General features: G+C 37.8%; 1 protein-coding gene across 3 annotated transcripts in view; it reads right to left on the bottom strand.

Annotated features, from left to right (window-relative positions):
• Positions 1 to 13593, bottom strand: part of rnf152 (ring finger protein 152) — a 31486-nt gene extending 17893 nt beyond the window's left edge. Inside the window, exons 1-2 of one of the 3 annotated variants that reach the window (XM_055059363.1) lie at positions 13305 to 13593; positions 3231 to 3461 (exon numbers count right to left, since the gene is read on the bottom strand). The gene's annotated coding sequence lies outside the window, so the exon portion shown is untranslated. Of the gene's footprint in view, positions 1 to 3230; positions 3462 to 7348; positions 7525 to 13304 lie in introns of those variants that run through there. The other 2 variants (XM_055059362.1, XM_055059364.1) reach the window with 2 other exon arrangements.
• Positions 13594 to 22610: the final 9017 nt, after the last annotated feature.

Here is a 22610-nt window from a genome sequence, read left to right as displayed (position 1 = left end):
ACCGTTACGGACACCTACCAAGATGGCTGTCAGCTACAAAGTTCCTGCAGTGCGACGTCACATGAGAACTTCTTTTGAAAACGGATCGTGCAGAGACAACGTCGACTAAAACCTTTCCGCCTCTTCCTCCTCCTCTGCTCCATCATCAGTCTGGAACATTTATATCTGGGTTTTCATTCTCAGGGGAGACAGAGAGAAATGTCAAGACAACAGAGACACGGCGGCTTATCCTCCTTCCATGGCCTTTTCACATCTCCTCCCATTCTCCTCTGCCTCTTCACTCATTCCTCGCCTCTCTCTTTCTCTTTTTATCCTGTCATCTCCATTGTGAGGAGCGTCCGCCGCTCCGCAGAGCCGCCGCGGTGGAAGCACGGCGGGCGGGATGAGAAGAATAGAGATGCACAATGGGCGAGCGGGATTCAGATGGGTGACATTTAAAATTCTGTCAGAGCAAATTCAGACACGGCCCGGACCTGAAAACGTATCAGTGCGACGGAATTACCGGGTTATCGGGAGTCTCAAAGAGAAACGGCAAAGTAGCAACAAAGAAAGAAAGAAAACTAAAGTAAACGCCCGCAAATGATTCAAAACATCAACTGCACACTCCAGCTGATGACTGTCTCAGACTCAAAGGTGACCTCTTGAGCTTCCTGGAACAGGTTGGGCTGCTCTATGGTCTATACAAAACATGTTAGTTACAGGATTTGCATAAAGTCATTCTTAGATAAGATTTCAGTCAGTTGAGTTCAGAACGAACTCAATATTTACACTCACGCATGAAAACGGCAATTATATAACCGTATGTCTTTGAAAAGCAAAAGTGGAACCTGCTGCACAGCCAACAAAAATGCAGCAGGTGGTTTCTGGATGGTAAGTACAACGAAACACTTTTCTCTTCCAGCACAGCGCAAAAAACCAGCTGACCAAACGTGCTGGAACTCTGGTTGCTAGGTAACGGGCTGGTGTTGCTAGGTAACGGTGCAGAAGTAACTAGATGATGGAGGCAAAAATCATAAAATATTTGTCAGAAAAAAGTTTTTTATGCATTTGAGCTGTTTTTACAAACATTAGTAACCGAATTTTGATTAATTAAAAAAAAAAAAAAGATTACCTGAGTGAGTAGAAAATAGAACCCAAAACTGTTTTTGATTCAGTTTCAGCACCTGCAGCCCACTGGGCCAGGCGAACAGAACCTGTCTGAAAACACAAAGCAGAACAATAGCAGCAGGTTTCCAGGAGCTCTTGGCTCAGACTCTGCAGGTTTGGACCTGAATGGAGTCGGCCATCATTACTTCCTGTTTTGTCCGATAGAACGTTACTTGGTGTTTGGCCGTCTGCTGGTGCGTCACGACTCCATTTCCTGGATTTGTTTGTTTTTCTCAGGCAAGTTATTGGCAGAGCGAAGGTGGAAACTCACTACCACCTCACTGCAAAAACACAAAATCTGACCAAATACTTTGGTTCAGTTCAGTGCAAATATCTTAGTACACTTGGAATAAAACAACCGACTTACAAGCAACTTTTTAGCAAGAAATATGAGTTTGTTTTGAATCAACAATATTTTAATATTGATTTTAAAAAAGTTCTAGTTCTAATGGCAGATTATTTTTACTTATAAAATTGATTATTCTGATAATTAACTGATTACTAAAGTAGTTGACAGTTATTTAAATAATTGATTAATCATAATTAATCAGATTAATCATTTCAGTTGCAATTGAGATGTTGCCAGTTTGTGATGACCAATCCTTCTTTCTCTCCAGTTTGCACAAAAGGGTTTCAGGCTAAATTAAAAACTGATCAATAACGCAAACAATCTTTGAACGTAAATTCAGACAGTGATTTATTTCAAACTGACTTTGTGCGTCACTGGCCTGCAGCTCTTCTTCTCATTATAAAAACATTACAGTCTGACTCCTCGTCCCGCTTCTTAAGGTTAAGGTTCGGAAATCTTGGTATGGACCCAGAACCAGCAGGTTGTGTTATTTATCTCCCAACCATTACAGCGCCATCCAGGCACTAAGGCAATTAATTACTGAATTATACCATGCTGGCGCACAATGAGTGCAACAGGCCCGTGGGGCTCTTTTCTCATTACCAGGTACACACTGTCCTACACAGAGGAAGCAGTGCAGGTTTTTAATAACATTTAGCATTCAGATTAAACTGCTGTATGCAGCCGATGCTCCGGCTTCCAGGGTCTGAGCTCCAAAGTGCGATCAATTTACAATCCAATTAATTCAAATTGTGTGGAAACATGCTCACAAGGAGGAAAACAATCAGCTGTCCCATTAAGACAAAGACGAACGAGGAAGTGGAGGAACACCCAAAGAGACAGACAGGATGGATCATCAATGGAAAGTTTAGCGCTTTAACTGGGTTTGATGTGGATGTGAAATGTGCTTCAGATCCAGATCTGAGGATTATGCTCTGCATGGATTCATTAAAGCTCAGCAAACAGATGAAAAGTCCTTCAAACAAACGGGAGGGGGAACCAAGAGGGGTGGAACATCAAATACCGAAGATCAACACCAAAGGGTGACATCTGGATGAGGAAACGTTGATGAATGGCAACATTAGCTGCACTTTTTATCCAGTTCTTTGTTGGATCACTTCAATCAAGAGAAACATAAAAAGAACGTCTTAAAATTACAAGAAAAATAGCTTACATTTTTTATGTTTGAATTTTCAGAACATTACTACTTCATTCTCCTGATATTAAAACTTTATTGTCATTTTACTTTGTAATACTGTAGCTTTATGCATGGGAATGGTTTAGGGTAAAAAAAATAAAACATTTTGACTTTTTTCTCAAAATTCTGAGAAGAAAGTTTCTTTAAAAAAAAAGTCAGAATTCTGAAAAAGTTAGAATTATTAGAAAATCAAAATTCTGAGAAAAATTTTAATTATGAGGCAAAAAATCTGAATCTGGATTTTGTCATAGATTGAAATCAGAAAAAAAGTTATAATTTTGAGAAAAAGTCACAATTATAAAATTCAGCTTCAATCAAATAAATAAATTCTGATTTATTTTGAAATAAAGTCAAAATTCCAAATTCTGAGGAAAATATGAATTATCCTTTTTTCAGTGACACTGATCATCTTCCGTAATGATGAATTCATTTTTGCAATTAAAACATAAAATTTGATCCTGATGGTTATATTTCGTCATATATTGCGATTTCTTGCCCAGCCCTACAATAATCAATAAAATAATATCGGATACTGACCCAGTTTTTCATCCTTGTTAAATGTTTCCTGCACATGTAGCTGAATCTGTGTGTTTCTCTCTGTGTGGGTTAATTAAAGCGTCTCAAAGGGGTCAACTGGCGCCACATGCTGCCGTCAACCTCCCCACCAGCAAGGTGCTTGGCGAGACAGCGCCGGCCTCCATGGAAATCCACAGCCACTGAGGCGCCTAATGTAGCAGAAGGGGACGCAGCACGGCCCGGTTTGTCATCCTGCTGATTCAGAGCAAACAGCAAGTAGAGCAAAAACAACAAAGGTAAAGTCAGAAAAACCTCTTCAGTGCTGAAAAGCTTTTTAAATCTGATATACATGCAGCAATCATGTTCAGGATGAATATGTAAAAAAAAGAAAAGAAAAATGATTCATCTTAACACCTTCTCCTCTTGCATCCTCGCTTGTTTTATGTCCAGCAATGATGTGTGGAACGAATGCCAAGTGTATAAATCTGACAGCAGGGGACAGAATCACTGGCAGCGCTGAGCGGCGGTAAATCCAGAGACACTACGGCTTTATTATGGAGCAAATGGACGAAGCTCACAAAGACCCGGCTGGAAATATGAAGTGGTGAAATAAAAGATAAGCGGTGAAAGGCAAGAGAACAACAGCACTGATACACATAAATATAGTGTCTATAAGTAATCACACATTTTGTGACAACAAAAGCTACCTACTAATCCAGCTAGCAACAAAACTAGTTATCTAGCTAGCAACAACGTTAGCTATATATCTAACTAGAAACAAAACTAACTAGCTAGATAGAAACAAAGCTACCTAGTAATCCAGCGAGCAACAAAACTAGTTATCTACCGAGCAACAAAGTTAGCTAGCTGTCTACCTAGTGACAAAACTAGCTATCTAGATAGAAACAAAGCTAGCTAGCTTTCTACCTAGGAACAAAACTAGCAACAAGACGAGCTAGCTATCTATGGAGCAACAAAACTAATTATCTAGATAGCAACAAAGTTAGCTAGCTATCTAACTAGAAACAAAACTAACTAGCTATTTAGAAACAAAGCTACCTAGTAATCCAGCTAGCAACAAATCTAGTTATCTAGCTAGCAACAACGTTAGCTATCTATCTAACTAGTGACAAAACTAACTAGCTAGATAGAAACAAAGCTACCTAGTAATCCAGCTAGCAACAAATCTAGTTATCTAGCTAGCAACAACGTTAGCTATCTATCTAACTAGTGACAAAACTAACTAGCTAGATAGAAACAAAGCTACCTAGTAATCCAGCTAGCAACAAAACTAGTTATCAAGCTAGCAAAAAAGTTAGCTAGCTAGCTAACTACTGACAAAATTAGCTATCTAGATAGAAACAAAGCTAGCTAGATAGCTAACATAACCTAAACCCCGTCAACAGGAGGCGCCATTGGTTTTAGTGCACTCAGTTAAATCTATCAGTTAAATCTATCTGCACCGGCACTCCTTGTTGCTAGGAACAAAACTAGCAACAAGACAAGCTAACTATCTTTATAGCAACAAAACTTGCTTGCCAAATACACAAAAACATAATATTCCAAATAAAAAACATATGCAAAATAACTGATATTCAAACAGAAAACATAGACATTATTGACCAAATTGAACCAAAATACAAAAGTATAAAGCAAAAATAGAGAATTCTGTACAAAAAATAACATTTCCAAATACCAAAAGATGACCATCTCCAAAACATCAGAAATCCAGATCCAGATATTCAGATTTTATGCTGTGCTTCAAATAAATGTAAATAAAATTCAAAGAGCTTGTCTGCCTTTCATCTGCCCTTCCTCTAAACTTTTCCTGATTACTCATCCTCACCTCAGTCACACCACACCCCTCTGGGTTCCTGCTCTCTAACGCTGAAAATGAAGCAGCGGCAGTGACAGCAGGTGTGTTGTGACTCACACTTTTCTACAAAACGTCCTCACAGAAAAGCTGAGGTCATCCTGAAACATACACCAACGATCTCCACCACTGTGACAAAACTTAATGCAAATCTCCTTACAGGGACATAATGTTCAGTTTTGAGTAGAAGAGGCATTGGTTGAGTGTTGTTAATACAGTTGGGATTGTTCCAGTTCACCATTGTTATCAGACTGCAATGCTGAGGTCATTACAGGGATTTGCAGTTGCATATTTTTGATGGAAATAAATGGATCAATTTTGTAATGGATTCACAGGCTAACAGCCAAACAGGTTTGGAAGAATTGGTAATATCTATCAAATAAAATTATATGTGAAACGGTGTATTTTTAGCCAGTTTTCTAAAACCTGAGAGTTTTTTTCAGGCAAAACATTGTAAAGAGTAAAGTTTTTAATATAGTGAGTGGATGATGGAGAGATACAGCTAGTGAGCATCAACTCAGACGACAGTGAAACTCCAAAATGATCCGATCTGTTCGTTACGGGTCAGATTATGTAATGCAACCCAAATCCCAATATTTTTTTTACCACTTCCAATCGTTCCCCTCAGAAATTTAGACATTAATGTAAAAAAATTCTAACAGAAATTTCGGAGGTCGTTGTGTCAAAAAAACTGTAAAATAAAAACATTAAACAGAAATGTCTGTTTGAAAAGATGTAAAAAATAAAAATAAAAAAATAACGAGAAAACTATGTTGAATTATAAGATGTCAGAAGTTTTCTTGAGAAATCATGGACTTTTCTGAGTTTCAAACATCAAAAAATTTCAGAATGTGAATTTGAAATCTCCAGGGGTTTTTGAGGAGATTTCCAAGATTAATCTCAAATTATATGAGCTTTTTTTTTTCAAATTTTAAACTTTTTTTTTCAGAAATGTCCATGTTTTTTCTAGAAAATTACTGATATCAATCCCAGAATTGTAGTTTTTTTCCCCTTTCTTAGGAATTTCTGATTTTTTCTTGAACATTTCTAGGATTAATCTCAAATGCATAATTTTTTTTTCTTTACGGAAATTTACCCCATCTTTTTGTTTTCCGTCTACAGCGACTCTAACACGCCGTCATACAATTTGGATCTAATGATTATGAAAAAGTGTTTGTGTTTGAACGCTTCCATAAAAGCGGCTGCGGCGGCGGCGGCAGTCATTTTCTCTGATGATTTCATGAAGAGCAGCTGTAACCGACTGTGGGAAGTCGTGATAAATAATGAAGGCCTGCGTGTGCTGCTGAGGCGAGGCAGACAGCTCCAGATGTTGGAATAAAAGATAAGTGGGTCAGGTGTCGAGTTGATGCCCGATCAAACTGCAACACGACGAGGAAGATGAACTTTTGTCTAAACCATGAAACAGATGGTCAGGATTTGCTGAGACCTATAAAGCAAAGCTAAGTGGCGAGGTTTGACTGCAGTCCATTAAAGGTTAAGAGGTCAAGCGAAGGACTGCAGGGCCTTGTTGTACGATGAAGACCTTCACAGGTTTTCTAACGCAGTCTGAAATACCAAACATCAATCAGAGTTCGCACCTGGCTCACATATAAATCCCATGGATCATCACCTGATCCCGCTGCTTAGCGACACACACCTTCAAACCGATCGTCAATCATCCCCGGATCATTAGGCTGTAACTCTGGCTCAGACATTTTGGAAAACGTTTATGAATGCCTTATTAAATCACTCCACCGTAACCGCTAACAGAATCGTCTTCTGTGCTGGTTTTATGTAAATAATCCCTTTATAATGATTTAAACTGGCAGATTATTTCACTTAAAATTTATTGTTACACATTAAATAATCTGCCAATGGAACTGGCATTTTTTGTATCAATATTAAGAAATATTTGACTTAAAACAAGCTCCTACTTTCTGAAAAGTCACTTCTAAGTTAGTTTTCTGTTATTTGAAGAGTTTGAAGATATTTGCACGAGAAACTAAACAAAAACAATTGGTAATATTTTGTGTTTTTGCAAATTAAATTTAAAAAATGCTGAAAATCTGGCTGTTATAACTACAGTGATTCTACAAACTCTTAACTCAAAAGCATGCCACACTTTTCAGGTTTTTATTTGCAAAAAAAGAGAAATATTTGTGCTGTGATTCATACAGAGAGACTGAAACTCAGCGCTGCATTAATGGGATGGATTTAATTTCCCATGATAGAAAAACTGACACACTTTCTGTAAAATTGCACCTACCAGCCTCTGAAAGGCAGTTTCCACTTCCAGAGTGTTCAGACTGTTTCCTCATTCCTGCTCCCCGTCTCTCCATCCAGCCTCCGTCATCCTAAATGGCCCGATCGCGTATGCAGAGCCGCATTTATCGGGCCTTAATGACTCTGTTTCTGATGAACGCAGGGAACCTGTGACGAGGAATTTCTGAGAAGGATCCAATCTGAATCCATCACCGTCGCTCCCGGTGGCCCTGTTGTTTAGAGGGAAGCGTCTCTGCTGATGATGGATGCCGTTATTTTCCGCTTGCTGGGTGGATTGTAAACAGTGACGAATGGTGAGGGCTAATGCGTGGCGTATTGTCGGAGGCAAATCATTTACCTTGCTTTCAAAATCCGTTAGAGGAGAGAAGTTGGGAATGTAAAGCCGAACAAAGACGTTAAACTGCAAAAACACTAAATCTTAATTCCTAATTTCACTTTCTTTCCATTTATAATGTTTGTAACAGTTTTAATTTGACTTTTCAGTTCAGCCTTTCACAATAAATCAATTAATTGGATAATTGAATGATAAATTAAAACAAACTCAATCATTTCTATTTGTGTGATTCATCATTTTTCTTTTCCCAATTAAAAACTGGATGATAAAACTCTTCAGTTTGATGTTTTGGTCTCAACAAGCCTTTTTATGCAGGACAGTTTCATTTGCAGATACTTTAAAATTCAATTTGTTAGGTTTTTTTCTGTTGTTTTCTTTATTTATTCTGGATATTTAAAATATCGTCCAGTTCCAGGGCTTAAAGTTTACTGATCTTTTAGAACGTGTTCTTCCATTATTATTTTAAACACAGATTTAAAAATTTGCTTTTTTTAATCTGAACGACAAAATAAGCAGTTTTTTCTCTCGGATTTTGACATTTGTGAAAAATAATGCAAAACAAAAGCTCTCAAATAATATTACTGGTGCTTTTAGTGTCGTTTTGTTGTGGAAAATTAATAAAATTATTCCATAAAAACTGGAAAACTGCAAAAAATCAACTTTTAAACCAAAGTCATTAAAAGCCAGAGTTGTGGGTAGAACAGATTTACAGACAAAGAAATGTGAAATGCAAAATGTTTTGGTTTAATTACTCCTTTCAACATGTTGGTCTTTCAGAAAATTGCCTTTTTTGAGTTTGTGTAACAATTAATAAGTAGCTAAATGAGTTGACGATTATGTCAACAATCTATTAATCACGATTAACCTGATTAATCAGTAATATGTTTTTCAGTGTAACACAATTTCTGAAATCAAAATCTTGTTTTCTTTCACCGCAGTAAAACTGAATCTTCCTCATTTTCCAGTAGAGACAGAAAACTAACAAAGACAGAAACACAGATGGGTTCGATGCCAGGACGGGTTAACCTCAGCGGGAGAATTTGAAAGCATTTACATTTTACATTAATCGCCAGAATAACTGATCCTCTGGCGTATTGCACACACTGACAGTTGATGTGACATGGCAAAATCTGAAAATTGTCAACAAGCATGAATTGTACTGCAAAGCTAAAAGTCAGCACTGTAAAATCTGACGTTCTGATATACTGGCTGTCTGCTGCATATGCACCGACTCAGGGTTTCCTGTCACTTCCTGTTTTGGTCTGCTGGGTTTGAGCGAGACTAAACAACTTCCTTCTCTCAACCTCATCTTCACACAGAGCGAAACTCTCAGCGCAGATAAGAAAATTACTAAACACAGCGGAGGGAAGGTGCAGGTCTTTCATGCTCTCGTAAGATCAAAACAACCATAAAAACACACAAGCAACAACTTAGATAAGAGAAACAAAAGATGCTTTAAATTAACCAAGATATGTCCAATCCGGACTCCACTAAGATGTTCAAAACTTTAACTAAAACAGGAAAAAAGATAAACACTCCAGAAAGAAATGGGATTATATCTGGGTAGAGAGGAAACAAACTCAATCAATATGCTAAAAACTCTTGACAGAAATCACCCACGAAACCGTAAAGGCCGTTTTCTCCCAACAGATGGGAACCAATTAGCCACCTGACTCCCAGAAAACACTTGGGCAGCCGAGTGGAGCAGAGATGCAAATGAATCACCAGAGGAAGGTGGAAGTGGACCTGCCAGCATCCTGGGAGAGGAGAAATTAATGAAGGAGGCTGAGGAGGAGGAGGACGACGACTTCTGTAAAGCAGGGAGAGAAAAAAGCAGGAAACGATGTATGGCGAGCAAGGCGGAGCGAACTGAAGGACCCAGAAAGGCCAACGCAACAAGCAGCAGAGGGCAGAAACTAAATCCGGACAAATTCAACTGAAAATCAAAAACACCTTCCTGCAGCTTTTGTTCACACAGAAACAAACGCGGTTTTAACTAAAAATGCACTCAGATGGTGCAGAAGGTCCACCACACCAACTGGTGGCGCTGTGGCACCGCCAGACGATGTAACGGTAATGTAAAACTGAAATCCCAGATTTAAAATGACACAAGAATTAATGAGTCTGGTTGTGTTTCATATGATGGTGAATTAGAGCCATTCAATCAATCAATCAATCAATCAATCGTATTTCTGTAGCACATTTCAGCAACAAGGCAGGTCAAAGGGCAGTAAATCATAAAAACATAAAACACCAGTCAACAATTGACAAAAACAGGGAGCCGTAATTTTTAGATTAATGTCAGAAATTTTCCAGAAACAAATCACTGAGCTCCAAAAGTTTAAAAATATTCTAATTTTCAAACTCAGAAAATTTCCAAACGTTGAAAATGTTTTAACTTTACGAGCCCAAAAAAAATGTCAGTTATTTCTACAACTTTTCTGAGACTTCTTTGGTGTAAATTTACTCCTTTATTCTTCAATGGTAATTAATACACATAACTTCTGGTCTCCCAACGCCACGGCCGTGTGACAAACAGCCTAAACAGCAGACAAAAACTTTTGCTGACATGCTTATTGGCATCTCTGTGAGGATTGTACTATTTTTATATAACTAAACATGTATTTTGTACATTTCTGGCTTAACTGCTGCTCTAAATATGTTGTTTGTTGAACAAATAGCCTTTTTGAGTCCAAACACCTCAGTTAACGATTAATCGTTTGCTAAGTTAGTTGACGATTATTTGAATAATCGATTAGTCACGATTATTCTGATGGTCATATATTTTTTAGTGTAATACATTTCAGAAGCCAAAATCTTGTTTTTTTCCACCACAGTAAAACTGAATCTTCCCCATTACCCAACAGAGACAGAAAAGTAACAGAGACAGAAACAGACGCAAGGACAAGTTAACCTCAGTGGGAGAAATTTAAACCAGCGAACGCGTCTGCAACTTAGCTGCTTAATAAAATTTAAAGGCAATGTTTGGCTTTCTATCCTCTGGCTCCTCACACGAGTCAGGCAGCAGTGAGATAAAGCAAATATCTTTAAGTGTGGGCGACATTAAGTGACATATTCCTCCTGAGGGTTCAGAATCCTATAGATCTGCATAATGAGGAGCAAAAAATAAAGGAAGAGCCTGGATGAGGTTTGCAAAAATCCACATGCATCTACTGCATGTTGCTTGTGTTTTCTAGCAGAATCACGATGTAAAGGAAAATTAGGAAGTTCATTTGGAAACAAAAACTCTGTGTAGCAGCAGATTTCTCCCATCGATTATTGGTTGTCGATAACGGAGAAGTGAAGCAGGTAAATGGTGTTGATGTGAAGCAGAGTCCATTAGGTCCAACTGAGAGAAACGCAACACAGAGCCAGACAACAAAAGACTTTAAAAGAAAATATAGTACAGCAGCTTCTTTATTAGCCTGATGTTGGAGCTCAAATGTTACATTTCTTTACAAAAACACCTTAACAATTAATCGATTATTCTGACGATTAATCAATTAATCAGATAAAAATGGGCACGTTTTGCTGTTTTTTCATTTAATCGCTCAAACCTTTTTTATGCAGTATTAGAAATACATTAAAAGATGCAACTAAACAAGTAAATCAAGTATTTTTTAATATGAAAAAAAATTGTTGCAAAAATGTAGTAACACCATTCATTCGGTGAATGCTTGATAGCAAATGATGCAGCTAAAAAATCCTCCTAACATGAATATACGTACTGTTGAATATTTTTTTGATTAATTAATTCATAACTGAACAGCAAAAGAGGCTTAATATGTGATTTATTTTTTACTGAACTTGAAAAATTTGAAGCTAAAACTGTTTTTAAAAGGATTTTTTCATCTTAAATGCAAAACGTTTATATGTTTTGGATTCCTTACTGGTCTGAGTGGTTTGTTCTTTCAGGAAAAAAATGCATTTTTTACTCTTTTAAGTCCAGTTAGCAATTAATGGATGACTAAATTAGTTGAAAGTTAGATCAATAATTAATTAATCATGATTAATTGCTAGATCCTTAAGACTTTTTCATACTTTTCATTGGAAACTATTAAATGTATTGTCTAATCACCACTTCTTACCAGAAAAAAAAAGAAGACGCTGAGCGCAACTTCCTTTTTAACAAAATATAAACAAAAATAGAACAGAGCTCAATTTTAGTGGTGTGGTAAAAAAAATAAAAATAAAAAAACACAAACAAGCCATTTCTACCCCCAGCGCTAGACTCTAGCATTTCCTTTGATTCTATTTACCCAGAATGCCCTGCACTGTCGTCCACTTCCTGCTTTTTAAACCGCCTCCGGTCCGCCTGGCATTCAAACCACATCAGAGTTCACTACAAACAAATGGAAACCAAATGGAAACCGAAGGTTGCAGGCGGACCAGAGTTCAAACCTCCACAAACAAACCAGACTTTCCAGACAAACACACTGGAGTTTGGGTGAAAACTAAACCGTAACAGGCTGCAGAAGAATTAAAACTGGGGTGGAGATTCACCTCCCAGCAACACACCCTCCATAAACATGCAGCTGTAGATACAAGAGACGGTTCATATCAACTTGTATTCATGTGTCAGATGTCCTAGTCAAAGTCTGAGCCAGAATTCAATGGGGAAATCTGTAGCAAAACGGAAAAAATCTTGTTGGAAGATGCTCTCCAACTAACCTGATTAAATTTGAACTATTTTGCATGAACATTTGATAAAGCTTCAATTCTGTGGTTGTGCAAATTTGAGACAAAATGATGAAAAAAAGCATAAAAGTCGAAGAGGTGAATATGTTCCCACTGTTGAAGGGATAAAGATGTATTTGTAGGAAACCAGAAGCCAAATTATTTATCTGGATTGAACAAATACAGAAAATGCCAACTAGAACTAATTCTGCCACATTCTGGCGCCCCTCCAGCATGGCGCCCTTATAGCGCATCCGCAGTTTTTGCGCCTCTGACCTCAGCACATCTTGTCCAAACAACAGAGCAACTCCTCCATCTGACAGAGAGCAACCTGCTGACTGTCGCCTCCACAGAGGGGCACAAAGAAACCCAGGGAAGAGGAAAAGTGCTCAGCAAGCAGTAAAGGTTTACAGCTTGTAGAACAAGGAGCGAAATGGGCTCAAACTCCCATCCAACACACTAATCCTGCAGCCAATTACTCTGACTGAGAATTAAAGTGTCTGAAATATTGGATGGAGTCAGCAGATGTTAAAGGGGGCAAAGCAGAAGATCCAGAAATCAAGATATGGACTAATTTTACATTAAAAAAGCTTTTATATCTTAAGCATAGCAGATATTCCCTATTAGAAATAATAAATCTCAATCAATTTAACAACAAAAGCTGGTTGTTTTTGAAGGGGAATGCGGCTGCAAAGTGGCGGAAGAGAGATGAAGCTTATCAGAGCCACAATCAGGGTGGAAACTGGTCAGAGGAGCAAGAGGAGCCTGGAAACAGCAACCCGGAGGCGACAGACACGAAACAAAGAGATGATTAAAACTGCGACTCAATGCATCTTAATATCTGGAACCATCAGCGAACAAACAGGATGCACATGCAAAAGTCTGCAGACAAAGCCACTAAATGTCACAGCGCAGAGACAACTCTCACCGTCTGTCTGTCTGTCCGTCCGTCGGGGCTCCGCTCCGGGTTGGGAAGCAGTTGGTGCGCGTTTGGGCTTGTTTAGTGGGCGGCGTGGCTCCTCACCAGTGTTTTCCACCCACAAGGAGAGAACAGGGGAGAAAAAATTACAACAGCGCAGCAGAGAGCCCTCCCACCGCTTCCACTCCTCCTGCTTGTGCCGCCAGGCTCAATGCGCTAAACGCGTCTGCGGACGGAGACAGGAAGCGGGCGGAGCTGAGAGCGGCTCCGGCGGGCAGCCTGGACCCCTGCTGCACCGCTGCTGCACCGCTGCGCTCCGGAGGCTGGCAGGCTGGACGGAGAGGGAAGAAATGCCCATCCTGATGGGGCGGTGTGGTACTGCATGTTCAGAGCGGCTCTCACTGCCCAGATGTTTGGTTAACATCTGGAAACAACCAGAATGACCCAGATTCAGCTCTGGTTCATCCAAACTAATTACAGTAGAACCAAAACCGGACTCACATATATCTTTTATAAACTGAAAGATTTTATCTTTAACAACTGAAATTAAAAGGACAGTATTGTTTGAAATTGATTTAAAAAAAATAATTGCATCATGTTCAAACTTTATTTCCTCATAATCAACACTCCTGGAGTGTTGATTTAATTGTTTCATGCATGTTTGAGAAATCCTTTCATCTCCATTGCAACCATTCATCTGGGTGGGCCAAGCCCCGCCTTCAAGACGAAGCTCCTCCCCCGCTCAGCTCCTTCAGACTAGCCAGCAGCAATTAGCAAACAGCTGGTGGAGCAGCTGAGCTCATTGTAGGAGGAGCCATGTTGGGATGACTTCCTGAAGGCAGAGTTTCAGAAGGAGCAGGAGCTTCTTAAAGAGACAGAGGCCCAATTTCAAGGCATTAAATTACAGTCATATTTGATGTAGATTTTTGATATAAACAAATCCAGTTTGTCAAAAAAAAAAACCATAAAAATACAAATTACAATTTCTTCAGTGCAAAGGTGTAAATACTTTATTAACAACGTGTTAGTGTGAGAAAATAATAAAATTTAAGGAAAACTGAGGTAAAAGTAAACTGACAAAAAGAAGGTGTGGTAATTCAAAAATTAGAACCAGGTGTCCGAGACACTGACACGGAATGAAACTTTAAAAAATCAAATAGATGGAATTATAAGTAAAGTAGAAAAAACATGCCAACTCTGTTTAACAGTTTATTTCCTCTAATGTTGCAGCCTAAGAAGCTAAATTATATTATTGTTTATTAGCAAATCTAATTTAATTTTAAATATTAAAAGTTTCTGTAATGTATTTTCACTCTATTGCTCTTTAAATTAACTTTTAATATCAAAAAGAATAAGTCTTGGAATGAAAATTATTATAATTGTGAAATCCCTCCAAGGAGATTAAGACTGTAACAGTCGGCGTTGCGTTCCTCTGAGTGTTTCTGCAGGAGGTTTGGATTTGCTTCATTTCACCACCATCACATTAAACAATAGAATTACATGTTGTGATTGAAAAGTAATTAAAAACAGAAGCAATTATGCTTAATAAGAAACTAGTAACAACACATGCAGGGACTGGTGAGAATAAAGCGATGCGCTGTTTAGAGGCTACCTGAGTTCACCGTAGCAACAAAAGCACTCTTTGAAATATTAGCTTTAATTAAGGAGGATAATAGATTTAAATTTCTCATGCATCAAGCTTCAAATATGGCAACCCTTCCCAGGAGTCGATAAATGTCTGATATTGCTTCAGGCTGCAGGATACTTTGGGAAATCTTCTCCAAGAGTCAGTTAATGAAAATGCTAATGTTGACTTTTGGTGCCTAAATGTGGCGGCAGCTCCTGGGAACCTGCATCAGAGAACGTCCCGCTGTTTGTCAGAAAGATTCATCGCCTCTACCTCTCAGAAACCATTTTTCTGAATCATTCAGAGACAAACTGATTTACAGGATGTTTTGTGTTTAAAAGCTGAGAGTGATCTAACATGTTTAGAAACAGATTAGTACTACTTTAAAAAATCTGACATTTTTTCTGAATTCTGACATTTTCTTTTCAGAATTTGGAGTTTAATCTCAGAATTTTATTTTATTTTAATTTTTTTTCAGACATTTTTTCAGAATTCTGACAAAATTTAATTTTGACTTTTTTTTTTAGAATTTTCACTTTTTCAGAATTCTGTTTTTCCCCTCATGATTCTGATTCTAAATTCCAACTTTTTTCTCTGAATTCTGACATTTTTTGAAATACAGATTCTAATCTCAGAATTTTGATTTCAATCTCAGTATTTAGATTTTTTTTCCTTAGAATCAGAATTGTTTACGTTGTGCATTCCTCATCAAGCAGATCTAAACTGAAGACTTTAAAATCACTAAATAAATGGTTAAAATGCAATCAAGAAGGAACAAACTTGATTATTTTCAGACTAACAACATAACATACACCTGCGAATGTTTGGTTATTGATTAAAATCTTGACATAGAGTTAAAATTCTGAGTTTAAAGTTGTAATTTACTGCAATCTTTTGTCTTGTTGGCACTAATCCTCTTCCGTATCCACGTGTGGCCGCTGCGCTGGCAATTAATTAAGGAGGGAACCTGCAGAGCCTGTCAGTCATCAGCACAGCATGTCAATGATCTGACCATCAATGATTTAATTGGTGTTTGGAGGACAGACTGCTGACTCAGCAGACACAACTTCTGACTTCTCAGCCAATAATTCTGTTAAAGTTCATCTTATGATTATTTTAATTTAATCTGTGTTGTTGGGTTGACAGGAAGTTTTAGCTTAAATAACTGAAATAAATGGCTAAACTAATGGAGACGTTGTCAGGGGATAAAGGAGTTTTTTTAGCGTTTTCGCTAAATTTTTTTATAAAACCGCCAACCACAAGGCGACACGAGTCATAACTTGTTCAGTTTCTGAGATGAATCCACAGTTAGCTGCACCAATAGAGTTAGACAAATAGTAAAAAATACTTTTGGCTGTTTAGTTTTTCTAAATTGAAAAAAAATATTGTGCCACGGTCATTACAATGCTGTTGACTCTGCAATGCATTCTGGGAAACTCCATCCAGCCAGGGCAGTAGATTTTAGGGCAATAAATAACATTGGTTGCATGTTCCGCTGCTGTGGTTTTCTTTCACTCTGCACAAGTTATGTCTCCCGCTAGTGCTAGCTTAGCACGTTTGTTTTGGTTGCATTTACCCAGAATCCCCTGTTTTTTGGTGCACTTCCTGCCTTTGAGAGGTCTCTGGTCTACTTGGTGTTCACATATGCATTTGAACCGCACCAGACCAAGCAGACCAAAGAACGTTGCAAAAGCAGGAAGTGGGCTACAGCCCAAGGAATTCTGGGTAAATACAACCGAAACAAACATACAAGCTTAGCGCTAGTGAAAGAAATGGCTGGTGGGTTTTTGCTAAAGATAAATCCCACAATCTCTAAATTCTTACCCCACTTCACTTTTTTTACATTTTGTAAAGAAGGAAGTTGCACTCAGCGTCTTTGTAGTTTTTGTGTCGTTTTCTTCAGTGGTTCTTGGTGCAGCGCCCCCACAGGCGAGGAGGGGAACTGTTTTCTCAACAGTAAATGTAACCAATGTTTCAACTCTGTCCTGATTCAAATTGAATCCATGAGGTAGAAAAACAGCCATAAATGCTCATTCACATAGTCCAAACAAATCAAACTTTAAACGAGAGTTTAATTAAAGCGAATCAATGAGTGTTAACACACCTTAAAGCTAGTCAGTTTCCTCTTTCTTTGCCCATTTCACTGAGTGATCACAACACATTTTCTTTGCACAGACCCCAGAAATCAGGTCAGCCTCAGTAGAAATGGGACGAGGGCTGAGATGAAAGCTGGCACACTTCTGCAGCTCTCCTCATTCCTGACTCTTACATCACGAAGCGTCAGCCACCTGCTGCCGATTCAGGTGAAACAAAGCGACTGAATGAGGCTGAAGTGGGAGTTTCTCCTCGACACAGTCATCAGAGTCGGAGCGTGCCTGCTAATTACGTTCACTAGTCGGCTTCAGAAGCTTCACAGGCCGCTCCTCCTCCATAAACTTCAAATTGCCTATTGTGCTTTCAGCTCGCCGATCCGAGTGATTCACTGTGACAATATCCAGACTAGTGAGCTTTTGGTTGGTTTTCCTCCCACTCAGACCCACCTTCCTTATTCCTTCTTGTTATGTAAAGTGCGTGTCAAGTGTTAGTCTCTTGTACGCCAAGTGGAAAGTGTGTGTGCACGTCTCATTCCCAAGACAACGTCAGGAGAAAGAAAAGTTGCTGTTACTTTTCATTCAGGGAAGTTTGTTTAAAGCTTTTCCCCCGTTTTCAGAGGCGGTGAGTCATCTTCTCGTTTCTTTCAGTTGGAAGCTGGGAAGGAAAAATCATGTGGGAGGCGCCATTTTATTCTCAGAGAAAGGATGTCAACGATTCAGCAATAATTCAGACCGACTGTAAAATAGATAATAGGAGCAGCAATTTCTTGATTCACTAATCTCTGAATGGGATTATTTGAGGGTACAAGTTATTTCTGCAGGCTGGATGGTTAAATGAATCGATTGTATCCAAGCATTTATCACTCAAAGTTGGATTTCTTGTGGTATTTCTCTAATCCAGAGGTTTAAAATTACACACAGCATAAATTATACACAAGTCAACCTTGTGCATATAATTTATGCACAAGCTGTACTTGTACATGAAGTACAAAAGTGATTTGTGCACAAAAAGTACTTGCATACTTTTTGCACAAGCTCAATGTTATGCATAAAATGTTACCTTTTTAAATGCATGTTGAGTAAATAAAGATGAGAATTTTAAAATTTAGACGGTGAGAAAGAAATTTAATATAAAGATATTAAATGTAAAAAAATATCTGGTTCCAACTGTAAACAACGTTTTCCAAATGATTTCTATGACGGCATATAAAGGCCATTATAGACAGAAAAAATTATACATATATTTCCACCAAAAAATATCAGAATTTCTTTCTTGAAAAAGAGTTTGAAAAGTTGAAAATTTGCTACGGGGAAAAAAAATTAAATGTTCAAACTCAAGAGCATTTTTTAAAATATATTCCAATGTTTTTTCTAAAAATAATATCAAGGTTTTTTTGTTTTTTTTTTAAATAAATTTTAGAAAGTTTGAGATTTATCTCAGAAACTTTGTAGAAAAAACTTGGAAATTTCCAAGTCTGAAAAATAAAAACTTTTCAAACTCTGAAATTTCCAAGATTTTAGTAATAAACTTCTAAGATCAATTAAAAATAAATTCTAGCAAATTTTTGACTTTTCCAGCTCAGAAATTTTCTTGTCTTTTTTATTCTGAGATTGATATAAAAATAGTTTTTTTTTCTAGCAAATTGACTTTCAAACAATTTGTTTTCTTGTTTGCACTAGAAAATTTCTGAGATTAATCTCAAAATGTATGTTGTTTTGCAGACTTTTAATGTATTTCTTTTTTTCTGTCTGCAGAATCCCTAATAGGTTTTTCTCCGGAGGCCATTAGATCTCCAGTTCTCTGCTGCTCTTCGTCTTCCAAATGGTGCACGGCTTTATTAAACAGTCTCGTTTTATTCAGGTCCGAACCGCGGCAGAATTGAAATGGCACAGAGGAATAAGGCCGTGTTTATAAACCGGGTCGAGCTTTTCTTTCACAGTCGCTGTGGATAATTTCCTGGCCCACTGGTTTCACATGATGACCTCTTGTTTGGTGACCTTATCATGTTTTCTCACCCAGTTTTATGAAAACAGGATCATTGCTGCTGCTGCTGCCTGGAAATTACATGACATGCAAAAGTATTCACACTTTTTGACCCTTTGTCACATTTCAAGGTAAAATCACAAACTTCAACATATTTCATTAAGATTTTGTGTTCTATCTGAACTTAATCTAGTAAAAAATTGTGAAAATTAACATTCATTTTAATATTTTGAATAAAGATTGTAATATTCTTAAATAAAATCCACTTATTTAGCATATCACATTTGCATGAGAAACATTTGTTATTTTTATGTTTTTGCAATGAACAAAGTGAGAGCAAAAATCTTTCTTGCTGCACAAACTATCAAACATTATGATTAAATCAAAACTAAAGTAACAGAGCTGCACTAACATGTTGCTACTATGAGTATGTGTTGTCTCAATGCAGCTGATAAAACGTTAACGCAGCTAAATGTTTTATTTTGGGAAGATCAGCCGTTCACTGTGACTCTGATGAGAAATTCAGAGGTAAAAACCTAAAAAGAAAAAATCGGATTTATTTCCCTCTGGAGGCTCAACTTTCCCGCTAAGCTAATAGAAAACTCATCTGTTAAATTTGTGTAACCAGTAAAACTCTGCGAGTGTCTCGTCCGCGGGATCCGTTTCGTCCCTGCAGACCTGCCGCCATAATGACGACGTTTGATTGCAAACATTTGTCTGGCACTTTCAGTGATTTATGGTTAGCAGGAGAGCGTGTGGAGGCCGACCTTGTCCTCTTTGTTTCACCGTTCCTTCTGGGAACATTCATGCTGTTTTCTTATCAGGAACCAGGAGAGGCAAACAGGGTTTTTTTTGTTACAACATGCATTTCCCACAGTTTGCATCAGCCTTGGAGCAAAGTGCTAACACAATGGAATATGTTGCTGAGTCTACTGAACACACTAACTAGCTTATTGTTCAAAGAGATGCTGTTATCACCAGCTTTATGGAAGATTAGAGATAAAAAAGTGACTTCCTTCTGCAGATTTAAGATGTATTTTAAGACAGTACCAAGCTGGAGAAACATCAGAAAATGACCTTGAAGACAAAACATATCTAAACTCTTTCAACGGACAGAAAGATGATGTACTGATGAACATTTAAGATGGCTGCCTGGGCGTCCCAGAAGTTTCATTAATGTATTCAGGCGATAGAAGGCCGACTTTGTAACTGTCTTTATGTGTCTCTGAATGTTCAGGTCTGAGTTTTTACCCAGATTTCAGCCTGATCTCCAGTTTCCAGCTGAAACTAGAGATCGTTGTGCTAACTCTGGATCGTTGCTCTTTAGAAAACAATCTTAATTTTTTATCAATATGAGGGAATTATTCACTTCAGACAAGCTGAAGTTACTTTGACATAGTTTTGTTTTGTTTCTAGAACAAATATTTTATTTAATATGAAATAAAACAAAACAGCTTGTTTTAGGTCATTATTTTTATCCTTAAAATAATGTTCTTAAAAAAGTAAAACATTTTCTTGAAGATTATTGTACTTAAAAAATGAGAAAATGTTTTGTTATATGTTAAATAACAACCAGTGGAACTAGGACCTTTTTTAAAATCAGTATTGAGGAATTATTTACTGTAAACAAACTTCTATTTCTGACTAAAAGTTTCTTGTAAGCCAGTTTTGTGTTTTTTAAGCGCACTAAGACATTTGTATTAGAAACAAAACCAAAAATTCTTGGTAAGATTTTGTGTTGCTGTAGAGTTGGACTTCTTCACCTGAAGAAAACTTTTTTAACAATTTTAGAACCTAATGAAGAATAAATTACCTCAATTTGAAAGAGGTCGTGTTCAGGGATCTTCATGTTGTGCATAATATGAAAAACTCTTGCAGATATAAACCCAAAGTGAGTGAAAAGTGGCAGAACATCTGCTGCCTTTGACTTCACCTTGTGACTGGGGTTTCTCCTCCACCACCCACCTTTAAACCAAATCTTCCAATCAAATTCCCCTCGATGAGGAGGAGATAGGAGTTAAGGTGACCTGGTTCTGAATGAGCCTGCCGGGCCTGTATAATTGGATACACTCAGATGCGAGATTGAGTTTATCCCAGGTTAGGGGGGAAAAAAAGCATCGGAGAGATCCGTTCTGCTGGGAGACGGATGGTTGTGAATGAGGGTAATCACTTTACAGAGGCAGAGACGGGGCCGCTGCTCCTCTTGCCTCCAAAATAACAATCAGTTTAACCTGCAGCTGCTGTGGCTAACCCACTGAGAGGTAAACACACAGCAGAGGTCCACTTCATTTACCTCCGCCCCTGTGAAGGAATTGTTTACAGGTAAAGCTGCTCTGTTCCAGCGAGAAACGCCAAAATAATGGCAGCAAGGCATCTTTGGAAGATTCTACGGAATGCCAAAACGCTCAAAATTAAATAAATACATGAACAATAAGTATGTACATGAATAAACAACAGATAAATATATAGTTGTGAATAATTACAAGAGTTACAAGGGGTTTGAAATAAAAACAGGTGAAATTAAATAAAAATGACAACAATACCTGATATTGTTGCATGGGGGAAACAAATCACAATGAAATTATGTTTTACTTTTTAAAGGATAATAAAAACTATTTTACAATAATGAGATTATTCATTCAGTCATTAGATAAAGACCACAGTAGAGTTTTATGTGAAATTCATATTGTGCACATTTTTGTACTTTCATTTGCATCGTCTTTAAAAAAAACAACAAAAAAAAAAACACCTTGCTGGGGTTTATTTTTTTGTTTTGTTTTTTTTTTTGGTCTCTGGAAATTGAGCTGTTTAAAAAACTTCCCGATTGTTAAGTCACAAAGCGCGCTGTGGTGTTACCTAGCAACCCCAGCTGAGTCCAGCCCGGTTGCCTAGCAACCCCAGCTGAGTCCAGCCCGGTTGCCTAGCAACCCAAGCAGAGCTCCAGCACTTTTGGTCAACTGTATGTGCTGCACAATGGCTGCTGGAAAAGACTGCTGCGCAGGTCATTGTGCTTTGTTGTTAACTTGCTTTTCAGAAACCACTCCCTGCATTCCTGTTGATTGTGCAGGAAGCTCCACTTCTGCTTTTCAGAGATGTGCAGTAGTATGACTGAGCATCTGTTTGCAGCCATTTTCACGTAAAAATGTAAACGTTGAGTTGGGGGGCCTCAAACTTTTTCAGGCTGGAGACGATTTAACCCGTTTAGCAAACAGTCACCTAACATAAAATGACACAAAATCTTAATATAGACAACCTGAAATAAAAATATTCAGCTCTTACTATCATAATAGAAACAAAAGCTCTGGGATTCACTCTGAGAAAATGAAAACTATTCCTACAGACAAAAATTTCTCTGATCATGTTTTTTCTTTTGGTAAGCTAGCATGAACTTTGACCTCATATTACCACAAATAAATAGTTGTTTACACGCAGTGCCTTGTGAACCACCAGCTGGATGAGTCATCTCAGGATAATTTAACAAACATGTTTTGTATTGCCTATTGACGTAACGAAGCACAAAGTCACCGTTCATAAAATCCACATGCTGCCCTTTGCATGTTACAGAGTTTCAAATAAAAGACGAGTTTTGATTAAACTCAAATGTGTAAGAG

Source organism: Poeciliopsis prolifica, unplaced genomic scaffold, assembly GCF_027474105.1.
Source record: "Poeciliopsis prolifica strain line A6 unplaced genomic scaffold, Auburn_PproV2 SCAFFOLD054, whole genome shotgun sequence".
Classification (NCBI taxonomy): Eukaryota; Metazoa; Chordata; class Actinopteri; order Cyprinodontiformes; family Poeciliidae; genus Poeciliopsis; species Poeciliopsis prolifica.
The sequence above is the reverse complement of the archived record's forward strand: the minus strand, read 5'-3'. Positions and strand labels throughout refer to the sequence as shown.